Genomic DNA, 9,878 nt, shown 5'->3' with positions numbered 1-9,878 from the left:
AGCTGGGGATGCCCTCTGTCTTAACTGATTCACTGGCCAATTAGAGAACTCCTCCCCAAAAGAATTCAGAATGCCCATCAATTGTTATGCAGTTACTGGCCAAACCAGACAAAGAGCATGGTTTCTTTCTAATGGAGTCTCATTCCTTCTAGTAGTGCTTCCTTTCTACAGCAAGAGCTCTGCCAAATGCTCAGAGACAGAACCAAAAGAGGCAGTGTCTCTCTCTTCTCAGAGGAGCCACCCACCCACAAGGGCATGGTTGTTAAAGAGGAAAGATTCCAAAACCCACTGCACTCTATGTAGGTGTTAAAGCCAACCAACCAAACTATGTGGGTATGGTTTGGCGGGGGTGGTGAGAGAAAAAGAGGTAGACTTAGCACTTGTCTTCCTGCCTTATTTTTAAAACAAAATGCCATGCCCAGGGTAGAGGCAATTCATACTTCAATGGAAAATTCTTAATTGCGTCTAGCTCCTGCTTCCTGTGTATTCTGATTGTGATGGAGCTACTTCACAACTCAAATCTAGGGCAAGTGGTAGGTAGGCAAATTCTGTCCCATTTGCTTCAGCTCACTTGTTTCTCTTCCAGGGCAAAGAAAAACAATAGTTTTCTTCCATTCGCAATTCACTTCAGCAGCACCAACACCCATTCGCAGTCAGGGTAGGCTGCGATACTTTAAAGACTTATTTAATTTATGTGCGTTATATATACACACGAGTGTGCATGCACATGCGTGTACAGGTGCCTTTGAAGGTCAGAATCAGGGCATTCCATCCCTTGGGGCTAAAGTTACAGGTGTTTGTAAGCCACCCAATATTAGCATTGGGATCTGAACTCTCATCCCCTGATGAAGGAATATGCGCTTAACTTACTGCTGAGCCAGCTTTCCAGTCCCTGGCCTGTTTATTTTTAAAGCCTAGTATAACATCTGGCTGGTTCCTTCAACTACAGGAATTACATTTTCTTATGTCCCCGTTAATATCTCTGTGTGAGTCGAGATTTTACTGTAACAGCAAGAGCCGCCCCCTCTAAAGTTCCTGTGCTGTGCCAAGTGATCTACATATTAGGGGCAGATGCCTTTTACAAAGCAGGACTCAAAGAGGAAACAAAACGGTTCTTTCAAGAGACTTGCATCTTCTTCCACTTTCCCCTGTAAGCCTCTCGGGTTAACAAAGCTGTCTAAAACAAGATTCAAGAAAACCTTCAGCAGAAGACATTTTTCCCACTGTAGAAAGTCTTATTGCAGGGTCTGGTGGCCACTTGCTTTTTTTTCCCCATGCTCTCCACTTGTAGGCTGTGGCTTGGGAGAGCTGAGTCTCAGCCAGTAGACAGAGCAGAGTTTCGGTTAGCTTCCTTGAGCCCAACCCCCACCCTGTGCCCTGCCAGCATACAATGATCAGTGGGATTCCTGGAATTCCTGGCATAGCACAGAAACCCTGTTTGGCCCTGTAAATGCCCTTGGACCAAGGTTTTGACCTCAACATTGCATTTTATTCTTTTATTCACATCCCGAGGTTAAGACTCATTTATGTAAATCCTCTGCCAGGGATCAGTTCATCTTGACCTGTTGATTTTCATTTCTCTAATGGTCTCAGGTGTTTTGTTAGACGCTTTGGGTACTCTCCATTCACTGAAAGACTCTGGTCAATAAGAATTCAATCAAAAACAGAAAAGAGTGGGGGTCTTAAAAGAGTTGAAAAGGCCTGCTTTGAAGTGTTCTAAGGAGCTTTTAGAAGCCACACAGTTTACAAGATTAAAACAAAGGTATAACCTCCTGAGCCCTGCTTAATTCATGGAAAATAAGCTTTCAGGGTGACACTGCACCCTCACATGAATTCTTAGAGTGCAAGATGTTTGGTGGCCATCTCCTAGAGCCCAGCTCCACTACTGAAGAAATCAATATTACAAGAGTATTTGAAGATTATTTCCAGGCAAAGGTAAAAATCAAGATTCCTGAGGTATAAAGAGGAACATGTGAAAATTCTGTGTTGCTCTTATAATTGAAGGAACCAGGCAGTTGTTCTAATGATTTTCATTGTTGTTGTTTTTAATAACCAGCCCCCATTGACAGGGTAAGTGGAAATATTGAGATGAGTTGCAGCTGAAGATGACAAAGCTAAAGATGATGAGAGTCAGCTGAAGGAGACAAAACAGGGTTTGCACCATCAGATAACACCTCGAAGTATATGCAGGTGTTCATTGAACCACAGATTGCCTGTTTTTTATTTTAATTAGTTACTTGACTATATTTATCTTGGTCAGTGTTCTACTGATGTGAAGAGACACCAGTACCACAGCAACTCTAATAAAAGAAAGCATTTAATTGGAGGCATGCAGATGAACATGGTACTGGAGAACCAGCTGAGAGTTTTACATCTGGATCTGCACATAGTAAGAAGACAAAGAGATACTGGACTTGGCTTGAGACTTTGAATCTCCAAAGCCCACTCTCAATGATGAACTTCCTCCAACAAGGCCACAAGTCCTGATACTTCTCAAGTAATGCCACTCCCTAGTGACCAAGCATTCAAATCTATGAGCCTCTGGGGGCCATTCTCATTCAAACCACTATAATATATATTTGGGGGTTTGAGACAGGGTCTCACTAAGTATCTCTAGGTGGTCTAGAACACACTATGTAAACCAGGCCGGCACTGAGCTCACAGAGATCCTCCTGCTACTTCTAACTCCTGAGTGCTAGAATGACACACCACAGCTTTTACTTTTTAAATAGGGCTTAAAGAGAAGTATCTGATCCATCCACCTATACACACACCCCAGACCCATATTTGTACTTTTTCAACTGAGGGCAAAATTGATACCAGCTTAAATCCAGCCTTGACAGCCACCCCCAGAGGGATTCCAGGTTCTTGAGTGCATGAACAAAAAGTTGAACAGAGACACAAAGCTGCAGCTGAATCAGGGGCAGTTCGTTAGAAAAAAACATAGTTTGTGGGAGAAAGTAGATCTAGACAAGAGGAAGTTTAGCAGCTTTACGCTCCTGTTTCGCAAAGGGTTGTGGTTTCTTGTCACTAAGCACAGAGTTTTGCTAAGCATGCTTATCTATCCGTTAATTGTAATTAAATATACAACTTTGTGTGTCTCATTAGCATTTTAATTTTTTACCCAAGTGTTTACGTTCTAGTATTATAATGAGTGATAGGCTATTTTCAGACACTTCAGAGGGTCTCTAAACCTGGACCTGCACCGCATAGTCTTAATCAGGTTGGGAAGAGGTAGGGAGCAGCCTTAAAGTGGGCTTGACAATCTGGCTGATTTCAAGTTGAAGTCCAAGCTTACACATGGTTAGCCTTTTCTTTACTTCCATGTCACATGAAAGCACATCCAATCATGAGTGAGTGAGACGAGTGATGCTTTAGTACCATGAGTATGCTGCTTCATTCTATGTGTCACTCAATTATCTTATAAGTTGTTGTTGACTTTTTCCTAAACCAGTTTTATCTTGGGAGATGGTAAAGTGTCATCTACAAATTCATTTATGAGTGCTAGTAGGCATTCCCCTACAAAAGAGCCAAATGGCTGAGAACTGATATTTCTTTTGAAAAGGGTAAATGCTTAGATCTTTTCTTTAGTTATCAAAGTTCAGAATAAAATATTGATATAGAAGCCAGCCATCATCCATCAATTGCTAATGTGTTTTTATTAGAGTATCATTTATGATGTCATGGTTTTAGTTTATTTCATGATTATAAACAGTTACAGTCATTATTCTATTTTTGTTATTATTTGCTTATTTGTTTCAAACCAGAGTTTTACTATGTATTCCAGACTGAGAATCAAGAACCCTCCTGCCCTACCTTTCAAATACTGGAAGAAGCCTGCAACACCATGCTTGGCTTCAAAGTCATTATTCATATTGCTTCTTCATTCCAAATTTAGCCTGTAAGAATTGCCATCTTTTAGAGAAAAAAAAAATCAACTCTATTCATGTGTATATGTGTGAATGATTGCCATGTTTATGCAGTGCCCTTGGACACCAGAAGAGCCAATCAGTTCCCCTGGAATGAGATTCTGAGTGGTCTAACGTGGGTGCTGGAAACAAGACTTAGGTCTTCTGGAAGAACAGAAAGTCCTTCCAGAGGAACCATCTCTCCAGCCCCATGGAGAGCCCTTTTAGAAGATTCCTGTGTTCTTTTGACATGCCCCTACCCCTCATTGCTCTTTTAGTGCCTTCCTGTTTTCTAAGCTAAGAACCATGCTCACCTAATCATGCTTTCCTGTGGTGAAAGACCTCCGGAGAGGACCTTTCCCTCAGGAGGAGACCCAAGCGCCCAATGACAGAGCCGAGTCCACTCGGATGCAATCAGCAAGAGGCTTTATTGGAAAAAACAGGTACCTGCGGGCACACAGTCTCTTCGGAGGACTTGCGCGCCCAGCAGCTCCAGCATGGGGCTTTTATAGGGTTTGGGGAAGCAGAAGCGGGCGTACAGAAGCAGATGCATAGTTACGGGGATTGGTGGATTTAAACGAGGCACATAGACATGTTCACATATGATTGGCTATTTCACATGATGAGGTAATAAGGGTTTGGGGTGTCCTGAATGTCGGGGGCGGGGGGCTTATCTCTTCCTGCCAGGTGGCCTGTGAGTCAGATCCGGTACTCCTGGTCTGTTCGGCATTCCTTTCCTTTTATGGTCTGTTAGTTCTAGCGGCAGGGCGGGGCTGCCTGGACTTGCTTTTCACAGTGTTTAGTCCTGAGTTTGTGAATTTTGAAACTTACTCTTTTAACTTCATATTTTTAAACCTTAAATCTGTATAATTTTCCTTTCAGTGGTAAGCCAGGAAGCACCCTTTTCCCAAGAAACACCATTTCTTTCTACTAGAGTGTGGTATTTAGAAACCACAATCTGCTTTGGAGGTATGTTTATTGCTAGAAAGATATGGCTGCTTCTAGACTAGAACAATATATGGTGCTTTGAAACACCAAGGATCAGGTTTCGACCTTGCCACTAGTTGAGAAGGGCTTGGTGTTTGGGATTTCATGCTCTATAAACCACTGCCTAGAAGTCCTTGCAAGTCTGTGTTTGTATGGTGCTTTGATAGGGTCCAACGAAGTCAAGGAATACACACTAAGACTTGGAAACTTGGCTCATTCACATATCACTGAATTCCCAAGGATGGGATCCTGGGCCTCAACCAAAGTCTCTGTCCCTGATTTTACTTAAAAGGATTTTGTCCTAGTGATTGTGTGACTGTGATCTCATTGTAGCCCCAGACAGAGAGGAATTTTTCAGAGAAGGTACACTGTAACCTTCCTGCTAGCTGTCACTTGGCAGTCAGTCAGTATGTTTAGCAAGCAAGTAAGACTCTAAGCTTAAAGCTAACTTCTAAGAACAAATATCTAAATGACCTCTGTGTTGACCTGCCAGACTTGATGGCACACAACTTTAATCCCAACACTCAGGAGGTAGAGACAGGTGAACCTCAGCAAATTTGAGTCTACCCTAGTCTACATACAGAGTCTCAGGCCAGAGCTCCATAGTGAGATCCTATCTAAAACCTCAAATTTTTCTCCTTCAAAACCAGGAGATCTTGAAGATAAAATTCCCACCCTCCTCCCCTTCCCCTGTAGGCTGGATATAAATAAAAAGTTGTCTAAAGAGACAACAGAGAGCTGAGACAACTAAAGCCAGTTAGAGCTCAGTTCACCTTTCATACAGAATGGGTCTGTTTGTCATGGAGTCAACTATGAGTGGTAACAGTTTATAGTGACAGAACAAAGAAAGTCATAAATCATGACACATTTCAAATACATTGGCGGAAACATGAGGTAGGTGTGTCAAAGCAAAGCAAAAAAATGCAGGCTTGAAGCTTCAGATGCTGTCTGATTAAATTCTTAGCTTTTGAGTCGGTGGAACTTAGGCCTGTATGTGTATCCAAAACGGATTTACCTAACAATCAGAAGGATGTTAGATCACACACAGAGGTGGGCAATAAATAACTATTCAGAAGACTAAGATATCCCAAGATCACTTAACTCTGGACCTGCAACATTCCAACTCTCTATAATGGAAGTTCTAATCATAGCCTTATAGAAAGTTTAATATCATTGTTCTTTCCTTTCCTGAGAACTTCAGTTAACCTAACTGAATTTACATATTTTCAAACATATGTTGAATGATTAAGAAGGCCACAGGCCATGGGGGGTAGACTTGGGGAGGGGCAGATGAGAGATTAGGCTCTTCTATTTGGCAAAGTTTAAATGAATTCATCTTTTAAACTAATTACTGTTTCCTACTCTTATTTTGGATTATACAGGGAAATTAAGGTATAGTGTAAGGACCCCAGTATCTAGTGACAATTATTGAAATAAAAACTGAAACTAGAATATAAATGCTGAGGTCAAAATTTTAATTAAAATAAAAAGAAGTTGAGGAAAGGGGCAGCATTGGTCATGGTAGTCATGGGCTCCCTACTGAGCAAGGAAAGGACATTTTGTTGTTGTTCTTGGAAACACCTGCCTTCATCCTGCACTTGCTGTTTTGTTTTGGTTCTTTTCTGTTATGGTAAGATGACTGACTAGTGCACAGGAATACGTGACAGGACACTTCATACACTGTACTGCTATCAAAGAAGAGAAACCCTTGTTTAGGTGGCAGGTTTTATGGACAAAATCCATGAGAGCCTCTTGTTTTTTGTCTCCATGTGCTCATTTCTATTTTCCTGCCCTGGGTGTTATAGGTGTAGGGTTGAGTCTGGAAGGCTTCTGGAGCTGCCAGGTTCTTGTGTCTTTTTACAGTGAATTACCCAGAGACAGTGGATAGTTGTTAAACAGAGTCTCTCAGAAGGTATGCTACACCTGGCCTGTGGCCCAGTGCTAAGAGAATGAAAGAAATGTGTGTGTGCATGGGGTTAGGGGTGATGTGTGACCTTTTATGACCTATTTACATAACATTTTCCCTGATTGAGCCCAGGTAGGCTAAGGGCTTCCAGTCTTCTATCTTTGACCTTTTTCTTTTGATAAGAGGTCTTAGTGAACTTTGGAATTGACTTCTCCATCCTTTTCCCTATTCTGTTTCACTGGCACTTCTGATCCTGCTCAGTTTTTCTGTCTTCCAACACTCCCAGAGATAAGTTATTTCTCCTCCAGTGAAATGAGTCAAGTCAAGCCAGGTTACATTATATCAATGGCAGGTTTATTGGAAAGCTGCTCTCCAGAGAGTTCACTGGCCCTAAGGAAGGAGGCCAGGGAAGTTGCCAGGAGAGATGGGGAGAAAGAAAGAAAGGGCATGCACATGGGCAGAGAGAGAAGGGAAGGAGAAAAAGATCAAGATGTCTGGATTGTATAGAGAAGATCCTTTGGGGTAAGGGCAGCCCAGACCCTGGGCTGAAAAGTTCAGGGTTGGGGGCAGGGTATGCCAGGGACTGAGGGATTCTGGGAGTACATGGAGGCCAGGTCTGCTTTGGTATGTAAAATCTGCCATCTCAGAGCAAAGATACTAACACTAGACCTTGTCTCAAGATGTGGACTAACTAAGTTAAACTAAACTAAATTAAATCCAAACTTCCTTACACATTCAGGTTCCTGTTGGGTTCAGAGGGTAGAAAGAGCTGCTGAGTTAACTGGTTCCTGTGCTAGTGGGACTTACAGGTTAATTTTGGGCATTACACAAACCTCTTTTTTTTAAAGTAATAAAAAGATATTTTCCATTCATACTGAATATTTCCTAACATTTATTTTACAGACACATCTTTCTTTTTTTCCCCCCATCTTTATTAGATTGGGTATTTCTTATTTACATTTCAAATGTTATTCCCTTTCCCGGTTTCCAGGCCAACATCCCCCTCCCCTTCTATATGGGTGTTCCCCTCCCCATCCTCCCCCCATTACCGCCCTCCCCCCAAGAATCCCGCATCTTTTTTTAACACTGGGAAATTTTGCTTTCTTCTGTCATTTGATTTGACTGCTTTACCTCCAATGCATATATATTTTAAGTTTTTAACATTTGTTCCAACAATTAAACTATCAGATGGTGTTTAAGATTACCTTTTCAGGGCTAGAGAGACAGTTCAGTGGTGAAAGGGACTTGCTGCTCTTCCCGAGGACCGAAGTTTGGGAGTTTACAGTCTTCTGAAACTCTGGCTCCAGGGGATGTGATGCCCTCTTCTGGCCTCTGTGAATACCTGCACATAGGTGGCATACACTCAGACACATACTCATAAAGTAAAAATACATCTTTTAAAAAGTTAAGTCTCTTTTAACTTTTAAAAGAACTTCTGTACAATCTGAATGCCATGTTGATAACCTTAAAAATAACTATTTTTCCCTCATTATGTTTCAAGTTCCTTTGATACACAGTTGACTTCATTTGTTCTTAGTTTCACATTTTAGTCCTTTTATTTAAATTTCTTTTTAAATTTAATTTGTTTTTAATTTATATTTTATAAGTCAAAAACTATACAGAAAGTAAACTTAGAAATCTCTCCAATGTTATGCTCCTTCCATTAGGCAGCTCCTTCCAAGACTTCTATAGGTAAACTATTTCTTTTTTTTTTTTTTCAATGTTGAATGGTATATATTGCCCATTATCCTTTTTTTTTAATTTAGAGAATACTTTATTAGTTTTTGTAATCAAACCCACGTATATAAGACCTTACATATTTAATACAGTGTGTTACCCCTGTACAAATGGAAAAAACTTAAGTTCAACATTTCTAGACCAATATGGCTGTTAATTTCTGTACAGTCCAAATCAACACAGTAAACGGGGATACTTTTTTCGAAAGTTGACAGCACAGGTAAAGTTTCAAAAAATTCAAATTATATATCTGTATATATATATTTATATTTATATTAAAAGACCAATAATAGCAGTGTGTTATGCATCAACAGCAGCAACAGCTTTTCCAGGTTCTGCAGTCATCTGAACAAAACTGTAGAGACATCCAGCACACTCCATTAAAAAAAAAAAGTAAAAAAACAAAACCCGAGAAAACAGCACAGTTCTGTTACTCTTGTGGTACCTGGCACCATTTTTTTTTTAAATTAGCTTCTCAATCATCATCTGGAAAGAAAACATTCTGAGCAACATCATTAAAAACAGCTCTGATAAAGCACGGTCACTACTACGTATCATAAAGCAGCTACAAGCTATTTTACATCCACAGAGGTATGATACAGTACTGTCCTACATCTATAATACTAGAGGATACAATTTAAAAGGCATTATTTGAGACTTGATTCTACTTTTCCAGCAGAGGGCCCAAAGGATGGTGTGACACAGCTTTGTAAAGAAACATACTCTAGACAGGATTTCCTTTCACTAGTGGCACACTTCTAAGGATTCATTCTCTCCATGAATGTCAGCTAAAACCGTTATTAAAAAAATGAAATATCCCTAGAACAAAACCGTATAACCACCGGATTCACATGAAGATGACCTAGTGGAGACAAGCTGGACCTCACCTTACCAACAAGCTATCAAATCTGTTATGTTTAAACAGTGAGACCTCCAAGGAAGGAGATGCCAAGTAGTGCTTCAAAGCTTCGGACCACAATCAAACACAGCATCCTTTTCAACAGAAGCAGAAGCTCATCTGAATATGCTCATGGATGCTGACATCAACATTTAATCATCTCCTCACTCATCCAGGAAGAGGGGGAGATCAGTTACTACTGTACTTTATTGTGTTCAACCAAATCACCATGTTACAAAAATAGCAAGCTGCCATAATAAAAAATAAGGCTCCTCTATCCAGCACCAGATAGCATCATTTTACTTTCAAGCCTAGAAATTGCACACTTGTATATAAACCAATCGAAGATGAGGATTGAGAGTTCATCTTGGTGGATTTTTCCTTTGATGAATATGAAGTGTCCTTCCTTATCTTTTTTGATGACTTTTACTTGAAAATTGAT

Source organism: Rattus norvegicus, chromosome X, assembly GCF_036323735.1.
Source record: "Rattus norvegicus strain BN/NHsdMcwi chromosome X, GRCr8, whole genome shotgun sequence".
Lineage (NCBI taxonomy): Eukaryota > Metazoa > Chordata > Mammalia > Rodentia > Muridae > Rattus > Rattus norvegicus.
The sequence above is the reverse complement of the archived record's forward strand: the minus strand, read 5'-3'. Positions refer to the sequence as shown.